Here is a 22,757-nt window from a genome sequence, read left to right as displayed (position 1 = left end):
TCCCATTTAAGTCCTCTGGCTTCCCCTGGACGGGGAAGATGGTCTTTGCGACGTTAGGTTGCTGGCTTCCTGAATAAAGCAACCTTTCTTTTCCCCCCATCACTTGTCTTTCAAGTATTGATTTTTGAGCAGCAAGCAGCTACACCTGTGTTTGGAACCTGTTCTCTGTCTAGACATACTCACACCTTGTACCTAATGAACTGATTAATTCAGGATGAAGCATATCCCTAAATATAAAAGCTAAAACCACAAACTCTCAAGAAAAACATAAGAGAATAGCTTTCTGACTTGAGGGCAAGAAAAGATTTCTTAGGTCACAGAAAATAACAACCATAAAAGTGACTAATCAGACTTCATCAAAATTGCTAAAATTTTGGTCATTAAGACACATCTTTTAATAATACAGATAAGCATTACTGTAGAACAAAATATGCATAAAATATATATCTGACAAAGGACTCCTATAGAGGATGTCCTCACATCTCCTACAACTAAATAATAAAAGAAAAACAGATACTTTAAAATAGAAGATATACTAATGACCATTACACAGTTGGAAACTGCTCAAATTATTCATTGTTATGGAAATGTAAATTAAAATCACAGTGAGATGCCACAGCACACCCATCAGAATACACTGACAGATCAATGTTGGCAAGAATGTGAAGCAATGGGAACTCTCATAAATCGTTGGTGGAAATTTAAAATGGTACCATCACTTGAGAAACATTTTGGAACGTTTTCTATAAACTAAACATTAACTTGCCCCATTATGGTGTCATTCCTAAATATATTCCTGAGAGAAATGAAAAATATATTCACAAAGCCTTCTGTCATCATCAAGACAGAATGGTACCGGCACAAAAACAGACACGTAGATCAATGGAACAGAATAGAGAAGCCAGAAATTGACCCATAAACATATGGCCAACTAATCTTTGACAAAGCAGGAAAAAAATATCCAATGGAAAAAAGTCTCTTCAGCAAATGGTGTTGGGAAAACTGGAGAGCAACATGCAGAAGAATGAACCTGGACCACTTTCTACACCATACACAAAAATAAACTCAAGTGGATGAAAGACTGAAACATAAGACAGGAAACCATCAAAATCCCAGAGAAGAAAAGAGGCAACAACCTCCTTGACCTTTACTGCAGCATTTTCTCACTGGACATGCCTCCAGAGGCAAGGGAAACAAAAGCAGAAGTGAACTATTGGGATCTGATCAAGATAAAAAGCTTCTGCACAGCAAAGGAAATAATCAGCAAAACTAAAAGGCTAACCAATGGAACTGGAGAAGATATTTGCAAACGACTCATCAGAGAAAAGGTCAGTATCAGAAATTTATAAAAAAACTTATCAAACTCAACACCCAAAAATAAATAATTCAGTGAAGAAATGGGCAAAAGACATGAACAGACACTTTTCCAAAGAAGACATTCAGATGGGTGACTAATAGACACATGAAAAGATGCTCAATGTCACTCATCATCAGGGAAATACAAATTAAAACCATAATGAGATATCACCTCACTCCTGTCAGAATGGCTAAAATTAACAACTCAGAAAACAACAGATGTTGGTGAGGACGCAGAGAAAGAGGAACCCTCTTGCACGGCTGTTGAAATGCAAACTGGTGCAGCCACTCTAGAAAACAGTATGGATGTTCCTCAAATAATTAAAAAGAGAACGACTCTATGACCCAGGATTGCACCGTTCCTATATCCAAAGGATATAGAAATGCTGTTTTGGAGGAGCATATGCACCCCAATGTTCATTGCAGCATTATCAACAATAGCCAATGTATGGAAAGAGCCCGGATGTCCAACAAATGATGAATGGATAAAGAAGATATGGTACATATATACAATGGAATATTACTTGGTGATCAAAAAGAATGAAATCTTGCAATTTGCAATGATGTGGACAGAACCACAGTGTATTATGCTAAGAGAAATAAGGCACTCAGATAAAGACAAATATCATATGACTTCACTCATATGTCAAACAGATAAACCTAAAGGGAGGAAACCAAAAATAACATAAAAACAGGGAGGAAGACAAACCATAAGAAACACTTAAATACAGAGAACCCACTGTGGGTTGGCTGGAGGGGTTTGAGTGGGGGGATGGGCATTGAGGAGGGCACTTGTTGGGATGAGCACTGGGTGTTATATGTAAGTGATGAATCATTATTACACTCTATGTGAACTAAATTAGATGTAAATTTTAAAAATAAAAAAATAACATTAAAAGGAAAATTTATGTACTATATTATATTCTATATTTGTATAATTTATTTATTCCTTTAGTGCACACTAATGAAATATACTGTTTTGCTACATAAGTAATACAGAGAAGTAAAAATTTCTACAATTAAAACAAAATAAACCCATGAGGCTATATTTGTAATAGTTCAATATGACAGGCAACCTCAGTATCCATTGGTGAAAAAATCTAGCATATGCAAACAATTGAAAGCTAGTCAGCAGCCAGGAACACAAAGTACCAATACTTGCAACATTTTTGATTAATATCAAAAACAATACACTAATCTAAGAAATCTGAAAGAGTACATGCTGCACAATTCGAAATATATGAACTTTTATGACCCACGAAACTAGTCCCTGTTGTAAAAACATCAGATGCTTATTGTAGGACTGAGTGAGAGTAGTGACTTGAAAAGGGCAAGAGGAAACTATCTGAGGTGATGATACATTTTATATCTCAACATGATATGGGTTACATAGATGTAGACAGTTTTCAGGGACTAGTGAATACAAACAAGTTTTGTGTATTGCATTGAGCAAATTTATATCCAAAGAAAAAAACTGCAAGCAAATTATCATTAACCAAATTCTCATTGATTGAATACATATGTATAGGTACATATACATAGGAGAAGGTATAATGATTCCATTTCCTTTGAAAGGTACCATAAATAATGTAGCTTGGTGGATGGATAGAGGAATGAACAGACGTACTGATATGTGATAATTATCGTAACGTGTTAACAGCAAAGTAGTTTGTAAGCCCATAGAGATTTGGTGTAAATATTTTTCAAATTTTCTATATACCAGAAAATTTTAATACTACTGTGCTGGGGAAATAATTTTCTCCTAATCTATTATTTGTATAATTATTAATATTTTTCCAATTACATTTTCCTACTGGCATAGCTATACTTTTCTCAAACAATAAAAAAAGACTAAGTTCATGTTAAGTAAAAAAATATATTTAAAAGTCTAACAGCAATTAAAAGAAATTTACAATCAAATGGCCTTTTTCAGTTGCTATTACTAGTGTGTGGATAGTAATATACCGGGCATAAAATAACATACATAGATAACATACAATAATTGGACAGCATTGTGACAAACTTATTTAGGTGATTAGTTCAAAAATGTGATATATCAGTTTTGACATTGTAGCGCAGGTGTCAAAACGATACATAAAGATTCTGGCATTAACATCTATTTCCATGTGTATATGTTAAAATATATGGGAAAGGAAGAAAGTATGATTTCAATGAACTTACTCTTTAATAGGTACATAGGCTTATGAACCACAGATATGACAGGAAATGCAAAAATCGCTGGATTAAGAAGAGAAAGTTACTACACAGGGAGAAAATCATCTTCCATTTATTAAAAAGTGGAAACGTTAGGAGAGACTGGCTATTGGCATTTTAGATAATTGCTTGATATATCCCATATGACATACTTCAAAAGTAAAATTTGAAAAAGAAACCAGAATTTATTTGTTATCAATAAAGTGCTAATACCAATTATAACCTTATTTTCTACAATTTCCAAAATTTGTGCATTTCTCTGGGAAGACCCCAAAGTACAAGTGAAAAAAATGGAGAGAATTTTTATTCTTACATGGCATGACTCAACATCATAAGGATGTCAGCTTTCCTAAGTTAGTTTATAAATGCAATGTAATCACCTCTACCCAAATACTACCCAATGCTAACAAGCTCTTGTAAGGAGCAGGAAAACTTGATAATGAAGTTCAAAGGGAAAATAACACAGATGCAAAAAAAAAAAAAAAGGAAATCATGGAAAAAGAAAAGCTATGAGAAGGGATTGGTATTTTAATTTATAAATCCTTTACATAAAAACAGTGTAGTATGGCTCATAAGTATGTATTTGTAGAAATCTCATAAAGGAGAGTGCCCAGAGATTTACATAGGTATGTGTGGAATTTAGTATCTGATAAAGACACTATCTAAATCTTCAGTAAGATAGATGATAATAAAGAGTGCTGAGACAACTGACTGATCCTTTGAAAATCACTTACTTTTTGTTTCAAATTTCATTATATGCATAAGCCAAAACTCAAAGTAAAACTGAGATTTAAATGTAAACAAATAAATTTTTAAAAAGAAAGAAAGAAATAAACCTTACAAAAACCATAAGAACACATGGACGTATTGCTCTATAACTTGAACATAGGAAAAGTTTTTAAACTATAACTGGAAATTCAGATGAAATAAAAGATTGATGAATTTAACCATAAGAAACAAACATTTTTTCTGGATAAAATCCACTATAAACATAGTCAAAAGACAACTGAAAAGCTGGAAGAAAAAACTACAATATATATCACAGATAAAGGGCCAATATCCCTAACATATAAAAGCACTCTTTAAACTTAAAGTTATAAAAATAAAACCCTGAAAATCCTACAGAAAAATGAGCAAAAGCATCACAAACAATTCAGAATCAAAGATATAAAAATTGCTCTTAAACATAGGAAAATACGTTTACTCTTGCAATTGGTGGGAATAAAAACTACCTGACATACCCTGAACTCCTAAAGAGAATGGCAAAGAATGTTGAAAAAGTATGGGGGCTACATTCTATTGCAAAGGCTGTGTGGGAAGTAAAGTTCTCAAAATTGTTTGTGGGAATGCAAATCAATACAACCCTCTTGGCAAATATCTGACAAGTATTTTATTTTTTATTTTTTATTAAAGTTTTTTTTAATATTTATTTATTTTGACAGAGAGAGACAGAACATGAGCGGGGGAGGGGCTGAGAGAGAGGGAGACACAGAATCCGAAACAGGCTCCAGGCTCGAACTCACAGACCGCGAGATAATGACCTGAACCAAAGTTGGACGCTCAACTGACTGAGCCACCCAGGTGCCCTTGACAAGTATATTACTTTAACCAATATATATTTTTAACTTCAAAATATTTTTTAAATACTTATTTTTGAGAGAGACAGAGCATAAGCAGGGGGTGGGGCAGAGAGAGAGAGACACACACACACACACACACAACAGAAGCAGAAGCAGGATACAGGCTTTGAGCTGTTAGCACAGAACTCCACGCAGGACTGGAACCCCCAAACAGAGATCGTGACCTGAGCCGAAGTAGGTTGCTTAACCGAGGGAGCCACTCAGGTACCCCTATATTTTAACTTTTTAACCAGAATTTCTCTTGGAGGTATTTACTATGAAGATATACTTTGAACATATACATATACATATGAACAAGATTCTTCATTACAACGTGATTTGTAATTGAGTAGAGCTGGGAAAAACCTAAATGATGCAGGATGGCATGGACTCAGACACATCCATCTAAGGGGGCAGCTTGCTCCTGTGGAAAAGAGAAAGAGCTGTATGTGCACATGTGCGTGTTTCATCACTGTGTCTGCTGAAAGGATCTAGAAGGAGTGATATCCCTGTAGCAGTGAACAGACCTAGCGCCCGTAACTTGGTTTCTAAATGCATTTTCCACAGAGGATACAGAGCTACAGAACTCCTTGAAAAAACACATAATTCCTGGACTATGGCTGGGGAAAAAAGTAATAAAATTAACCAGATCATCTCTTTGTGCCAGAAAGTGAAGGACTACTTGGAGAGTAATGGTGCCATGTCAAAGGACATGGGAGTCAGCTTGGAGGGACTTAGGCGGGCCAAATCGGAAACAGTAAATCAATATAATGATAGTAATGGATTGTCACTCATTATAAATGATTAAGTAAATAATTAAATTGGATAGTAAAGAAATCTTCATGGTAGAATGCCAACTAATTAATATAGAAGGCGTGACAAAATTGGAAAATCACCCTTTGACAAGATCATAATAATACTCTTTGTAAGCAAAAATTATCTGGATGCGAATATAGTAGGTGAAATTATGATGTGGAATGGGATATTTGCAGATCTCAAAGTATCTCCCTACTGTATTTATTAATTACAAAGGGAAAGTGGAAACTTTAAACTGATGACATTACCTTAACCAAAGGATCAAAGTGAAATTCATCAGTGAAGGGGATTCGGCTTCATGTGACCAGTGCTATAATGCATCAAGAAGGATGTGCATTAATTTCATGGCATTCGTGGGGCGCCTGGGTGGCTCAGGTCATGATCTCACAGTTCATGAGTTTGAGCCCCATGCTAGACTCTGTGCTGATAGCTCAGAGCCTGGAGCTGCTTCAGATTCTGACTCCCTCTCTCTCTGCCCCTTCCCTGCTCATGCTCTCTCTCTCCCTCTCAAATAAATAAAAACATTAAAAAAAATTTGTGGCATTCCTGGCAAAATGCATAATGCAATCATGAGGAAACATCACAAAATTCATCACAAATCAAGGACACTCAGCAAATGTTATCTTAAAAAAAAAGTCAAAGATATGAAATTTAAAAAAATGAGAAACTGTTCCAGTTTAAAAGGCATTAATGGCCTCTGTGCCACATGCGGTTGGATCCTGGACCAGGAAAAAACATCTTTTTTCCACATTTGTTATACGTATAATGATATTAGTGGAATAAATGACACCGTTGGAGCAAGGAATACAGATTAGATAATAGTATATTTATTGTTGTTAATTCCTTGATTTTGATCACTGTACTGTGGTTAAGTAAAACATTGTTTCTATTTTCAGGAAACTCACTGAAGTACCTAAAGGGATATCACATCAGCAACTTATTTTCAAGTGTTTCATAACATTTGAGGAAACCTAAGTGAAGGGAAGGATACATGAGAAGTCTTTCTACTATTTTAAATCTATAGATAAAACTAAATCTAAAAAATTTAAAACTAATTCAAATGAGAATGTTTAAAATATTCATACATAGATTTTATAGCTGTATATAAATATATAATATACATTTATATACATATAAATATATAATACCCATTGAAAAATCTATATTACATGTATATAATATATATACATTATTTATATACGTTGTATTCTGTCACCTTTGGATACTAGTCTGGAGAATAGTAAAATTAAAGAATTACTAAATGGTGATAGAAAATAAGATATATTCTGAAAGAGCGGACCTACGCCGGCCAACTCCATCTTGTTCTGAGTCCTCTATCTTGAGTGACTATGTCCCCAACATGGCCCCCTTTCCGGGAAAACCTCAGAAACCTCAGACCATGCCTCCTCCCCTTGAGTAACCTCCTACTCACCCGTTCAAACTTCCTGATCAAAACACGCCCGCCCGGCAACCTGCATAATGGGACTCCGACCATTCCCCAGCCAATCGGCTGAGGCCACAACCCTTCCCCAGCCAATCGGCTAAGGCCACAACCATTACCTCACCAACTGCCCCTAGACCCCTATAAAACCTTTGTGCTTTTGAAACTTTCTGTCTCTCTCCAGCATCTCACCACTGCGTAGGTGCAGGTAGGGGATTGAGCTCAAGCTAGCTCGAATAAAGGCTCTTTGCTTTTGCATTGGACTCGGCTCCCTGGTGGTCTTTGGGGATCGCAAATTCTGGGCATAACATATTCTATGGACCCTAAAATATTCTTAGCTACAAATTGAAGGAGTCACAGATTGTACATGCCTTCATTTATTTATTATTTTTTAATATCTCGCCTATGTCATCAGCCCTCTGGAAACACTAGAATAATTAAATTCTCACCAGTTAAATGTGTAGAATAATTAAAGTTGTCAAAACCTCCAATGTGCACAGATCCTGAGGCTATTCATATAAACAAAGCCAAGCAACATAGATGGAGTCACTTTAAGGTCATTTTCAGCATTTTTAAGTTAAAAAAAGAATGACACATAAAACGGTATAAACTATTTAATATGGAACTTCTGAAACCTTAGCAGGAATTTTTATATTTACAACAGAAATATAACAAATAACAGGTTAATAGGTTAATAACTATTGGATTCTTTCCCCTGAATGTCATCTTTAAATAACAAGCTTTAACCATCCCATTCTTTTTGCTTTAATACAGCAGACAAAGACAGCGGCGCCTGGGTGGCTCAATCAGTTAAACTTCTGACTTCAACACTGGTCATGATCTCAGGGTTCATATATTCAAGCCCCCATTGGGCTCTGAGCTGTCAGCACAGAGCATGCTTCAGATCCTCTGTCCCCCTCTCTCTCCCTCCCTTCCGCACCTCAAAAATAAACTTTTTAAAGACAAAAACATTTTGGTAGTAGAAAAAGTTATGTGTAGTGAGAAACCAAGTTAGCATGCATCCTTCACAAAAAGTGAGGCTCTTCAAAATAAAAGCATGGGGTCTGAAGCATTGTGAAAAGCTACTTAAGTAATCATTATGATTTCTACGTAAGAAGCAAAGACAAAAGCTCTACTGTCATCACCTTGCATGAAAATTTTATGCTAAGGAAAACGCATCTAGATGGCATTAGAAGTTTACATGCAGAGGCCTTTCTCTGCCTCAAATCTATAGCAATGATGACCAGAATAAAAATGTACTCTTAAAACATAAAATCGTATATGGACAAGAAACAGGACAGAAACAAACAAATAGAAAATGAGTCAAACTAGAACTAGAATAGAAGCAAGAAGAGGTGGCCTGGAGTTTCATTTCCTGGAAAACAATGAATACTTCAGTCAACCACTGTGGCCTGTAAAACTGAGGCCAGGTACACTTCCAGCAAAAAATACATACTGTGGAATCCCTGTGCACTTAAAAGGAGGCTGAAAAATGCACAGCTGAGCCCTACCTGCCGCTAGGGTTTCAATAAGCCTGTTTATGTAGGAGTCCAGTAGTATGTGGCCTCCATGCTATGCAACTGTCATGGCTCCTTCTGATTCCACAATATTGCCTCAGTTAATAGAAGGACCACAAATATGCTTCAGGACTGGGGACCCTGGGGAGTCATGAGGGAAAAAAGTAACAAAATTATGAAAGCAAAGAGAGAAGGGTCATTCCACACAAGTTTGCAAACCAAAATTCCAGAATGTATGAGTACAACTTAAAAGGTTAGCTGACAAAATATTAGATGAAACCTTTAAAATTGAAGGAAAAGAGGAAAGCAATCTAAGAATGACTGATTTTCCAAATATAAGTGAAAACAGTGTTTATAAAAAAGAAAAACAATTAGATAAAAAACCCACAGAAATGAAGCAAGGACAAGTGGATATATAAATAATGAATTAGAACTCAACAAGTATTAAGTTTTGGTTATACGAGATAAATAAGGTCTATAGATCTGCTATCAGTGGGAGAGTCTGTGTTGTTTTTGTGGGTATCTTGGTCCTTGGATTCCCCAGATTTACCTGAGTTGGAATAAAGACAGCCAGAAGGAAACTTGCAAGCACAAAGCAGTTCATCAAAGAAGAAGGACACTCTCAAAATGGGAGAGCAGGCAGCTTCCTCAGGTGGAACTGGGCCTTAGGCTGTCTTGGGATGGGATATTATTGGGTCTTTCTGGTCTGGGAGGAGCTGGGATGAAGAGTGGGGTGGTCTCTAATGGAGGTTGCCTCCAATCCACTGCGGGACTCCTCTCACAGGTTGGGAAGGGGAGTTTTCAACCCTACAAGTTTTATAGCAAAACCTTCAAGGCAGCCTTTCTCTATGGGGAACAGGGGGTCAGTGGGGAGAAGTGCCTGTAATGCACGTGCAGTATAATGAGTCTAGGATTAGCCTGGGGCTAGGGTGGAAGAGGGAAGCCCAGGCTTGCATTTGTCAGCCCCAAGGTCTTGGAAGCTACACCTCAGTATGTTGTATTACCCAACTTATAATGTAACCCATTCACCGCCTTCCTTGCCTCCAGCTCCGGTCCTTATCACACCCCTTCAAGGACTTGGGACTAGGCCTGAGGCCTTCCTTTCGTGGCTCAAGTCTAGCTTCTACACAACATATGCTGTAGGACATTGTACTTGTCACTGACAATACTGTACTCTCAGAAACTTAAGAGGAGAGAACTCATATTAAGTGTTCTTCCCAAAATAAAACAATAATTAATGAATTAAAAATGCTTGAAATGAAAAATGTACCATGAAATTTGTTACATGACCCAGAAAGGGACTGCACACAAAGAGAAAAAGGGAAGTGGAGGCTACGTTCAGAAATTCACCCAGAACACAGAGAATTCCCCCACGGAACAGAGAAAGAGACTTTTTAAAAAGGATGTATGTAAGGGATTCTACTTGGTCTAGTGTGGATTCAGTTGATCCTTGAATTAATTATCTATCATCATCCTTCCTCAGAGCAAATACCTTAAACAGAAGTGATGAAATGCTTTTCTTTTTTCAACATTTATTTATTTTTGGGACAGAGAGAGAGCATGAACGGGGGAGGGGCAGAGAGAGAGGGAGACACAGAATCGGAAACAGGCTCCAGGCTCTGAGCCATCAGCCCAGAGCCTGACGCGGGGCTCGAACTCACGGACCGCGAGATCGTGACCTGGCTGAAGTCGGACGCTTAACCGACTGCGCCACCCAGGCGCCCCATGAAATGCTTTTTAATACATTTTTGGCTATGGAATGATTGTTACCAATTTATATTTTGTGAGAAAAAGAAAAAAAAGGGTTACATGTGGATAAACAAATGGTGATTGAGGACCTAAAATACATTGTTGAACCCTCAGCAGAACATAGAATAATATATTTGGAGCACAGAAAAGGGAACAAAATATACATTTTGAACGTGTTCCTGCAAATGCACATGCCAGGCAGATCCTCGCATATATTAACCCAGAGCTGGGGAAGACTTGGGGCTTGATATGCAAAAAGAGTAGACTAGCTCCCTAGCCTGTATTTAAAGCCAGGCAAACAGGTGAAACAGCTCAGGAGGACTTGCAGAAAAGAAGATAGTAGGTCCAGACTGGAGCACACAGCACTCCTCTATTTAAAGTTCAAGGACAAAAGCATGGTTAAGCAAAGGAATTCTCAAGGAGCAGACCAGTGAGGTGGAGACAAACCAGAAATACCTTTCTTCCTAGAAGGGGACACAAAGGTTATTTAAGCGGGGCCCTGGGGCAGGGCCTTGAGTGTGAGCAGTGCCTCCAGCCCAAGAAAGAGAAATGGCCTTTAGATTTGGAAACTTAAAGGTGATGGAGAGTGACTGGCATTTAGGCAGTTTAAATTTGTTATGATAATTGAACTTAAACGCTGAATAAGGTATAGCCAGTCAGACAAATTTGTAGGGAAAAGACAGTGACTGTGATAGCTTCTTCACTGCAAGGTTGGGCAGAGGGCAGGAAAGGATTAAACTTCCTACAGTCAACAGTGACTATCTCCTTTCTCTCATGTCATGCCTTCTTAGCTGCTCAGAATACTGTAAAACCTTGGTTTGTGAGCATACTTCATTGTGGAAACATGCTTGCAATCCAAAGTGCTTGTATATCAAAGTGAAATTCCCCAAAAGAAATAATGGAAACTCAGATGATTCACTCCACAACCCAAAAATATTCATATAAAGATGACTACAATACTGTAATATAATACAAAATAATAAAGTACAAAATATAAAAAAAAATAAAACAAATGAACTGCACTTCCCTTTGGAAACCTTTGTGGCTGGTGTGAGGGAGACAGGAGAGGAAGGTTACTGTGTAGGACGTTTCACTAGCGAAATCATTGCTATCTATTGGCTCCATGGAATCTTTTTCTGCACAGTGGCCATCGTATACACTTGCATGGATGTTGACTACAGTAGAGTATTAATAAACTCTTGTCATGTACTGTATTTAATGTAACTCGCAATAAGGCAGCAGAGGAAAGGGTCTCCATCTGTAGGCAGCCCAACCTAAAATGAAGAAAAGCATTCCTAAGCTTCATCTTGGATGGAAAATCAAGGGACTGTCCCTAGGTGCTTGGAAGTGACAAAAATTACACTAGTGCCAATTGTGGGCATTTTCCAACGTTCTGAAATACCACTGATTTCTGCCAAACACTGTGGCCTGAGACCAAGTCTCTGAGCATGGGAGACAATCACCCACAATCCCGCAGAGAGAGAGAGAGAGAACCACCATTGGCTCAGTTGTGATGTGACTTTCCACATCATGTACTACTCATATTGCAAGACATCAATCATTTATCAAGTTAATTTTTTTAAGTTTATTTATTTTGAGAGAGAGAGAGAGAGAGAGAGAGAGAGAGAGCGCGCAAGAGCGCATAAGCATGCACAATCAGCGGAAGGGCAGAAAGAGAGTGAGAGAGAGAGAATCCCAAGCAGTCTCCACACTCCACACAGTGTGGAGCCTGACGTGGGGCTAGAACTCATGAACCTTGAGATACGGACCTGAGGAGAAATCAAGTCAAAAGCTTACCCCATTGAGCCTCCCAGGTGCCCCTCAAGTTAAAATCTATTAGAAATATTTGCTCATCTTGCAGAATACTTGCAGAACAAGTTACTCACAATACAAGGTTTTACTGCATTTACTTCTTAGCACTCATCGACCACCCAAAGCCCTTCTGAGACCTTAGCCTTTCAATTCCCCCCACTGCACAAAATTACATCTTTGCAATGTAATAGGCAAAAACGAACCAACTTATAGGTAAAATTCAAATTTAGGATCTTGGTTTTATTAATATACTAATCTGAGGAAGAAGATAAAAGCAATTTTTTTTCTCTTTATGTAGCTAGACTCAGGAATAACAATTATAACATTAACTTCCCAAATTGTTCTCACATATAAAATTCATATTTATCCCTGTGTTTGGTCTACCTGGGCCACTATAACAAAATACAACAGACTGAAGGGCTTATAAAAAAACCCACAAAAATAAAACAAAAAACAAACAAAAAACAATGTTGTTTATTTCTCACAGTCCCTGAGGCTGAAATTCCAAGACTAAGTCCTAGTAAGGATACCACCTGTTGGTTTATAGACAGCAATCTTCTCACTGTGTCCTCAACGGGATGAAGGGGCAAAGAAGCTCTCTGGGTTTCCTTTTATAAGGACCCTAATCTCATTCAAGAGGGCAGAACTCCCAAAACCCCCCAAAATATCATCACACTAGGGATTAGGCTTCAGTGTGTAACTTTGGGGGGGATCACAAGCATTCAGTCTATGGCATCCCATAAAATGTTATGCAGAATTCAACAGGAGGTAACATCCATAGAAGCATCCAAATAGCAAAGTGTTCAATGTTGCTTTTTAAAAACTATTAGTCGCCTTTCAAACCAGCACCATCAAAGTACTGAATGATTTACTCTGAGTAGGCAGTGCAGGGAGGAATTGATTTTGCAGGCACCAGAAGACTAAACTGTGGTGTCTGGTCTGCTCCACTGAGACAGTGAGCAGGCAGGAGTACTGTCCAGAACAGACAGAGAGAAAATGCCTGTCAAAGCCTATTGCGTGTGACAAGTCTCGAATTTTGTGGAAAGGAGGACATTTACCTTTGAGTAGGAGACACTCTTGGTATTCAGGCTGAAGCGTAAGCAGTGCAAGTACAACGTTGCAACGTGGCATTACATCTCCTCCTTGCTTAATTTCTGCAGGTGCCATCTCAAGAAATCATGAGTAGGGCATGAGTGGTTTGCTCTGCTCCTAACCAGTGACCACCTTTCAGGGGATAACCTTGTATCGCCAATTCAGACTTCCGGTTCTAGAAGTGATAAGTAATAGCATTTCATTTGGCTACATCTCCAATTATTTAGGCATTAAATATTCTGATTTTCTTTCACTGAGAGATAAATTAAAGCCTTTTCAATTGGTATAAAATTATGACATATTTAATGCATACTTTACAAAATTTAAGTGAATACTGTCTCTTTTTTTATAGCTTTTTAACAGAGAGCAATAAACATATAACAGAAAGGTGCTCAAAACTAGTATATGGCTGAACAAAATTATTTCACAGTGAACATCCATAAAACACCACGGAGAAGGCTTCCTCATCTCTCCATCCAATCACCAATAACCATCCACTCTCTGCTCCTCAAGGATTTTATCATCATCACTTACTTGCTTTTATTTATCATTTTACCAACTATACATTCTTTCCTAAACACTATAGTCTGTCTTGTTTTGAACTTTGTATAAACAGACTCATCTATCTTTTATGTTAACTTCTTATGCTAAAAATTATGCTCTTTTCTCCTGTACTGTTGTTTGCAGAATGGCTGGGTTTTTTTCATTGTTAGATTGTCTTCAATTGTGTGTATATGCCAGAACTTATTTAAACATTTTTCTGATGATAGATATCTGGGTTGTTTAAAACCTTCAGTTATTATGATTTACATGTTAGAAGAAATACATACACACACATTTCTCTTGGATAGACAGGTAGATACGTGTGCGTGTGTGTGTGTGTGTGTGTGTGTGTGTATGTATGTGTATATATATATATATGTGTGTATATATATATATATGTGTGTATATATATATATATATATATATATATATATATATATATGTGTGTGTGTGTGTGTGTGTGGTCATAATATATGTGCACCTTCAACTTTGCCCGATCATGCAAAACTTATTTTTTCCAAGTGCACTATCAATTTACAATCGAAGATGCTGTATAACTAGAGTGTTTATTATTCCTTATTCTCTCAATACTCGCTCATATCAATCTTTTAATCATAACCCATTTGGTCGACATCAGTATTCAATGGAAGTTTTACTTTACATTTACCTGATCAATGACAAAAGTGCATACAGTATGAACAGACGGTTAACTTGTGGCTAGTCTATGATAACTCTTGGCTTTTCTCTAGGGATGTCTGGAGCTACGGGAGTGATTTTGGCCAAAGATCAGGGTGAAGCATACCTTAGCTCCTGATTTATGGCAAGCAATTTAAAGTCAGAACCTGCTTGGAAAGCGCTCTGCACCAAATGTGGATACAATGTTCATTAAAAGTGTGTAGGTGGATGTTTGGTTCTTTGTTTATCTGGTTACACTGCCTGAATTCAGCTGTGTAACCAGTAGCATAGATAGACCCCTTGGTAAACTTGTTAACTTGATGGCTAACCATTGGGAGCTGAGCTCAACCAGAGAGTTTGTGAGAGGACTTAGAGCTGGGCCTGAAGGTCTCAGGTATGTGTTGGTATTTGCTGGCATTTTCTTTATCTATTTATTAACTGTAGTTGATGCTTTGTGTGGGTATACCCAATGAGTACTTTCAATTGTTTGATTCCATGTAATAACTGCAAACAATTGCTTATGTTTTAATGACCACTTGGGTAAGCTCTATTATAAAAAAACTATTTAAGCCTTTCAGTTCTCCATTGTTTCCTGTGAGATTTGCCCTGTGTTTCCCATTCATTTCTAAGGGTTTCTCATAACCTACGAATATAAGCTCTTTGTGGTTCTATATACCTTCACTTGAGTTCTCATCCTGTTAACAGTGCCTTTTAATGAAAGGAAGTAGCTAATTTAGATGTAGTTTGTGGCAGGCAGAATTCTAAGATGGCCTCCAAACACACCTGCCTCTGTGCATATGTAACCGTCAGGGCTGCGAACCCTGAGCATGGCTGGCCACTAGCAAGCAAACAGTACCTCAGTCCTGCAAGCGAAGCAAAGTGAAATCCGCCACAACCATATCACCACGGATGTGCATTCTCAGCTCCTGGTGAGAACTCAGGCCACTTGACACCTTGCTTTTTAGCGTAGGAGACCCTAAACAGAGAACCTGTTGTGCCATCACTGAATTTCTAATCTACAGAAATATGAGCTAATAAATGAGTGTTGTTTTCAGCCACTAAGTTTGTGGTAATTTGTTAGACAGCAATAGAAAACTAATCCATAGTTTGACAAACCAGTTATTTCATTTGCCGTTTTTACTTTGTGTGTTCTGTTAAAAAGATCATCTTACGTCAAAATCACAATGATAACATTCTGTATTTTTGTTGGTGTTCTATCAACTTGTTATCATATTTCTATCTACCATCAAAGTTACTTTCAGGAATTATGGTTTCCTAGATAGAAATTTCAAATGATTCTACAGATAATTTTTATAAGTATTGGATGATTTTAGTGAGGGCACTAGAGATGCTATTTAGAATAGGATCAAAAAATAAAATTCTTTACAAATGTATATAACAAAACATATACAAGTTCTTTATACAGGAAAAATGTAACTCATTACTGAGAAAAATAAGTAAGAACAAATTACCTCGGGGGATAGTTCATGTAACATGACTGAAATGAGTTATTAATATAAAGTTGTCAATTAAATCCAAAATGCTCTATCAACTCCTTGCAATGCCAGTGTAAAATCGCATTAGATTTCTTGGTGGTGGTGGTAGTTATAGCTTTTTGTTTATATTATTTTTGAATTAATTACAAAATTTACATGGAATTAAAAATGATTGAATTTAGAGAAGTTACCTTTAAGAACAAATTCTGGAGAACATGTGCTAACAGATAAAATAATTATAAAGAGAGATAATATACTGGGTTGGGGGCAGGGAGCATGACAGAAATTCACTTTGGGTTCAGGCAACAAAGGGGTAAATCGTCTATACAGATTTGTGTGTGTGTTTGTGTGTGTGTGTGTGTGTGTGTGCATGTGTTTGTTTATTTTGAGAGAGAGAGAGAGAGCAATTGGGGAGAGGCAGAGAGAGAGAGAGAGAGAGAGAGAGAGAGAGAGAGAGAGAGAGAGAGAGAGAGAGAAGCCCAAAGCCCAAGCAGGCTCCATGCTGTCAGCTTGGAGCCCAACGTGGGGTTTGAACCCATGAACTGTGAGATCATGACCTGAGCCGAAATCAAGGGTCGGACACTCAACCAACCGAGCCAACCTGGCACCCCTGACTAAATAGATTTTAAAAATTAGTTTTTAAAAGTGACCAGATGTTGGTTTAAATTATTATAAACATGCACTGGAAATTCTGAATAATATCAGCAACAAAGTATTTCTCCCTACCAAGAAGATCACTGCCATGAATCCCCTCTTGGCATGCAGCTGGGTTTATTAAAAAGTAAAGTAACTGAGATAGTAAGGTAGGCAAATACCCAACAGGATCAAACAAAAGCCCAGAACAGAAACAACGAACCATAACATTGGCTTTATGACAGAGATTGCTCTGTGCAGTGGTGGTAGGAATAGTAAAGAATGATCTTTGCAATAAGTGTTACACTGTGGGAAAAATAATAAGTACACTATGGGAAAGAATTGAGCTTTGACCTTTACACCAAACAAAAGCAACAGTAGGTAGACTGTTCATCAAATCTGTTACACGTATATTTATAGTAAGTGGTTGGTTTTTCAACATAACCTTTTTTAAACTTAAAACAAATTTTAAACATACGTTATTGTCGTTGCGCATCGTAACTCTTATGTTTAAAATGCCTTTTCCACTCAAATCTTTCTGCTTTTTGGGTTTTAGATCTATAAACCACAGATATATTATGAATCTGGAAAACTTTCAGGTCTTGACCATTCTAACTACATGATATTCTGTAATTTGAGAGCTGAGTCGTTATTAACACTGAGAAGCTGAGCAGATGCATAAGACCATAGGTCAAATAAATGACAAGAAACATTAAAGGGCAGAACATTTAAGTGAAAATCTCTTTGCTTGCATGGTAATAGAATGATCCTTTTGGGTGTGATTGTAAAATATAAGGTTTTATGTTCTGTGCCAGCCCACTCTTAAGATAACTTCTTTCTGACATATCACAAATTCATGTGTGTTAATGTTAGGCTAAGAAATATTTTGGGTCTGACATTTAAGTCGCCATTCTTAAAAATTAAAGCTTTGCAGAATCAAGAAAAATTTATTTGGAAACACCAGATGTTTGGTATTATTTAAACTCAACATCTGGATAATTGGGATTTTTTTTTCCTTCTCATCCAAATGATTTGATGTCATGTGGGTACAACCACAGTCTTCTATAAGGGCAGAAGAAGCATATTTAACAATGGGTAAAACCGTATTGATAAACTAATGTCCCTATTAAGACAATAAAAATGAAGTACAGCTATTTTAAAGTTTCTATAACACAGGGGATAGAAACTGACATATTTAAATGTCCTTGTGACCTTAAAAATATGTTGAAGCATTTCAGAAATGAATTAGCTTAACAACTGAACATATTAGCAGGACGTGCCAATGAAAAATGACTGATTAATCCTTAATAGATTATGTAGCTTTATTAAAATATCTGATACATAATAAGTGTTCAATAAACATTTGCTGAATTAAATCAGAGCTAAATGTGGCAGGATACCTGATATGACAGAGTAGCAGTTAGAGTTTCATGAACACAGGATTCAAATACAATTTCATCTTATTTACTTCTCTAAGTAAACACTCAAGCACCATTGACCCTTAATGACACAAATACTGGTATCTCCTTCTGCTTCTTCCTGTTTGATAAAAAGTGATGTTAAGTGACTCAGTCTCAAGAGCTCACGCTCAAGCTCATGCTTCTTCCATGCTCTAGGCAGAGATCAAAATGGAGACTGTAATCTTTTTATAAGTTCTTTTTTCTTTGATGTTGTTAACCAAATTTAAAATTGTTTTGGCGTAGTCTGATGCACTGTTATCCAGGGCTTCTGTGAATAGTTTCCTCTCTAAAATCAATGTAATAGTCCTATAGACTTGAGCCCCAATCTTATGCTTCCTTCTCTTCATGACAAGACTGGTTCCCTTTGGGACTCTTGATTTCCTTGCCTTAATGTGAGCCTCCAGACAGATTTCCCAAACTTTGAATCTCTGGGGCAGATTCACTTCTAGGAAAAACAAGTTTTTCTTCCAGGGCATCCAACAAAAGATCTACTAATTCTAAGTATTAGATTTTGCAAAAAATGTTTTAGTCTTGTTAAATTTATAGTCATTAAAAAAAAAAAAAAAAGCAAACACCTATTGTGCTCACTTATGATGAGCCCTGAGCAGTGAACAGAATTGTTGAATCACTAAACTGTGCACCTGAAACTAATATAAAAAACTGTATGTTAACTATACTGGCATTAATATTATTTAAATTTTAAATAAACCACTATTGTCCTATTTTTTAACACAAAAACTAAACTGTTTTCAAGAAAATGTCACCAATATTTACAATGATAAGAAAACTACACTAACATGTTTTTCTCTTTTGTCCATTCTATACTACATGAATGAAGCAGTTAGCCAAGTGGTCAAGGATTGGAAGGAAACTGAGGCTCTTTAGAATGTTGGAAGGTGCCAGGCACCTGGGTGGCTCAGTCGGTCGAGTGTCCGACTTCGGCTCAGGTCATGATCTCACGGTTCGTGGGTTCCAGCCCCACGTCACGCTCTGCGCGGACAGCTCAGAGCCTGAAGCCTGCTTCAGGTTCTGTGTCTCCTTTCTCTCTGCCCCCACCCCCTGCTCTCACTCTGTCTCTCAAAAATAAATAAATGTAAAAAAAAATCGAATGTTTGAAGGTGCAACTGATTCATTAATCATCTTCATTTCACTTGGTCTTTAAGAACAAAATTAAATGGATGACTAAAGTAACGATATGCCTGTATCAAGCAAAAACAGTATAATACTTCAGATATGCTACATTATAAGGGTCTTAAATAGATTTGATGAAGAAATTCCCCCTTATTCCCATAGCATTTTAATAGAATCGATTCTCTGCATCTGCTGAACTATAGAATTGTAATAATTCTGTATTTCCAGGGTAGTATGGCTGTTTGCTAGGGTACACAGAATGCTTAGAAACCCAATGGCAAGAGGTACTTTTTTAAGTAGAAATTATTTTTATTTTTCAATAAGGATGCATTTAGTATCACTTCTCTCATCATAATCCAAAGTAAAAGCACAATTTATTTTCCTTTTGTGTGCATCGTTTATTCATGTATTATATCATTTTTCTTGACTTAGGTGGATTATGCATATAGAAAATGAAGAGAGAAATGGAAAATAAGACAATATAGTGAAAACAATATTTATTTGATGTGTAACACATGAACCACATTTCCTTCCATTAAGATAATATAACCCATGATATTTAATATACTCTTTCAAGGCTGGGCTAAAAATGCCCCCATAATTGAGGTGACATTTATTTTAAGGATTTGTTTATAAAGAAATATAAAATATGAGGTTTATTTTCTTATTGTTCTATGACTATGGCATTCATATTTTGTGGATTGTGAAGAGTCAGATAGGAGGCTAAATTCTATCATTAATGTACTATATCATGTCACTTTTCTTCTGTTCTCATAATTGCTTTTTGGAAAAAATGGACTATGTGAAACTTTCAATAAATTAATTTACACATGACAAATACTGTATTGGGTATTAGATTATGTCATATAAAAGTACAGGAATTTTCCATTGGCCCAATATTTACAGGTGGCTGTTAATTTCTTATAAATTAGAAAACCCAGAAATAACCAAAATCAATCCTAAAACTACTAAATACGCTGAATCAATGTGATGATAGCCCACCAGGATGTTTTTTATTTAATTTTTTAACTAAATTACAAAATAAATTTTGTTTTACTCACTTGTCGTTGAAATAAAATTGAATTAACTATCTAACTAGTTTGTTTAAATGGTATACTCACTGATACAGATACTCGTTTCTTCATTTAGTTACCTACTGGGTAAATACGAAAACCAACTGACTTAACTAGTTTAGTTAAATAGCCAGACAAATCTTTCAAATTTTTGTCAAATTGTTTATCAGGAATCAAACAATAAAAAAGATTTTTAAAATATATTTTTCCGGAAAACTGTTTTTCTGGCCCTATAAACAACTAGAATAAGACAAAATCTACCAACTAATCTTAAATGTGAAAAAACACTTTCCAGTTCTCTTCATAACCTTGATAACTTCATAGAAAAGGATACTGTCTTTGGAAACTTAACATTTTGATCATTTTTTTCCCAATGACTCTTCATACAAAACAAATTCTAAATTCAAAATGCTTGCTCTGTACCTCTGTGTAACTTGTACTGTTAACCTTTGCTTTCACTTTTCATTTTGATAAATTAAAATTCTTTTTGTTTTATCTTCGGAAAAATAATGTACCCTATTTTGCATTTCTAGAATTTTATTAGAGCCTTCCAAAAGACCGGTTAAAATGTGTTTTTCACCACCTGTTAACTAGTGCATTTTGGATAAACCTAAAACAGTGCTCAGTTTACCTTTATCAAAATTTAAAAGCATGTTTAGTATTGTAATCATCACTTTTCAGTGTTGTTACTAATTGACACATGTATGCCTCTAGGGTCACCTTAAGTTAATACAAATGTAATCTTAACACATTTTGTTCCCCATCATTTTTATCAGTTTCTTTGAAATTGGGGACGATTTTAATGCTCAGAAAGCAATTACCTTTTAGGAAAAGAAAGAATGGAATATGATAGGATTAAAGTAGAGGTTAAAACAACAAAAGGCATAATGATTGCCTAAGGACTCATTGGACAAACATAACATAATCATAACAAAAACAGAGAAATGGCTTTTTTCCTCTATTTCCTTAAGAAACATCTAAACTTTTGACATTGTTTTATTAGATCATTAAGAAAGGGGTTGCATGTGGTTGAATGTGTATTCCCATATACGTGGAAGGTGTTGCTGAGATTCCCTGGGAACTTATTCACAGGTGCTCAGAAGAAACATAGTGCTGCACAGTACAACCCAATTGCTCTTGGCTGAGCAGGGGGTAACTGACATATACCTGTATTTTAATGGCTCTGGACATCTAACTGGAGAGAAAGGAAATGGCATCATGCTAACATCCATCTGTATCACAAGAGTACCTTCTGGGTCATCAAATTGAGGCAGAATTCCACAATTATATCAAAACAAAGAAACACCTATGTTGTATAAGAAGTACAAAATGTTCCTATCTTCTCTTTGCAATCAGTTTTATGCCATACTAATTAAATAGACTAAAGTGCTAAAAATATTTATCTTACACTTCCTCAGTTATACTAATTATAAGATAGGTTTATCTGATTTTCAAATGTATAGAAAAGCACCTCAAATGCATTTATTTCTATATTTTGACCTGAGAATCAAAAAGAAAAAATAATGTGAAATGTGAGTTTTAAGGCATTTTAAAAATTTTTGGTTGCAGATCTTTAACAATGAAAGGTATTTTCCACGAATATACCTCTGGGAAATTCTTTCATAATAATTATCAACAGGAGTGATGGTTCTAATGGATTTTTAACTGTATCAGGTAAAATACGGATTCTTACATAGCTTTGAGGAACTTCTTTTAAATCATTAAAAATATGTATAATTGAGTTTGTGTCTACTGGATGCCGGTGTAAGTACTCAGTATCATCAATCATTGAATGCTGTTTAATAAAAGCCAAAGATTTATCCACAAATGACACATCTATACAATATGCTTATTTTTGAAATTTAGAGATTTTATCTCTAAGAATGCAATGAAAATTAGACTGAAATGGTAACAATGAAGTATAAATATGTGTATTAAATTCGTAACAGTTTATAAGTTCAGAACAGGAAATACTTATCATGGTGAAAAATATAAATTAACAAAGACTTTAGGCTCTTTAATTAAAGGCTCTTTAATTAAACAGGAAAGGACACCTCCATTTCCCAGGACTACGACAAATGTTAGATTTTTTCCAATGTGTGTGCCTAATAGTTACTGGCTGACTGTGTG

This window comes from Felis catus, chromosome B1 (assembly GCF_018350175.1).
Source record: "Felis catus isolate Fca126 chromosome B1, F.catus_Fca126_mat1.0, whole genome shotgun sequence".
Taxonomy (NCBI): Eukaryota; Metazoa; Chordata; class Mammalia; order Carnivora; family Felidae; genus Felis; species Felis catus.
This window is presented reverse-complemented; position numbering follows the sequence as displayed.